This window comes from Sinocyclocheilus anshuiensis, unplaced genomic scaffold (assembly GCF_001515605.1).
Source record: "Sinocyclocheilus anshuiensis isolate Anshui unplaced genomic scaffold, SAMN03320099.WGS_v1.1 scaffold952, whole genome shotgun sequence".
NCBI lineage: Eukaryota > Metazoa > Chordata > Actinopteri > Cypriniformes > Cyprinidae > Sinocyclocheilus > Sinocyclocheilus anshuiensis.
Window position 1 is genome coordinate 169,516 of NW_015552656.1, and position 240 is coordinate 169,755.

Sequence of the window (240 nt, forward strand, 5' to 3'; positions counted from 1 at the left end):
TATATATATAAATATTATTACTATTATATATATATTTATATTATTTTTTATTTCTATATCATTTATAATATAATGATATATAAATTATAATATATATTTTTCTTTTCTTTTAAATTTTCGGGTCAAATATTACCTGGATATTTATGTTTGAAATGTATTTGTTCATGAAAAATAAAGTTTCCAGAAAATGGAAATCACTGTAATTCAAAAGAAAATCACCAAAATCACAAGGAAAATATG

At 16.7% G+C, this 240-nt stretch overlaps 1 protein-coding gene across 3 annotated transcripts in view; it reads left to right on the top strand.

Annotated features, from left to right (window-relative positions):
• LOC107667254 (tight junction protein ZO-2-like) overlaps nucleotides 1–240 on the top strand; it is a 39,875-nt gene that overhangs the window by 34,389 nt on the left and 5,246 nt on the right. The window lies entirely within an intron of this gene.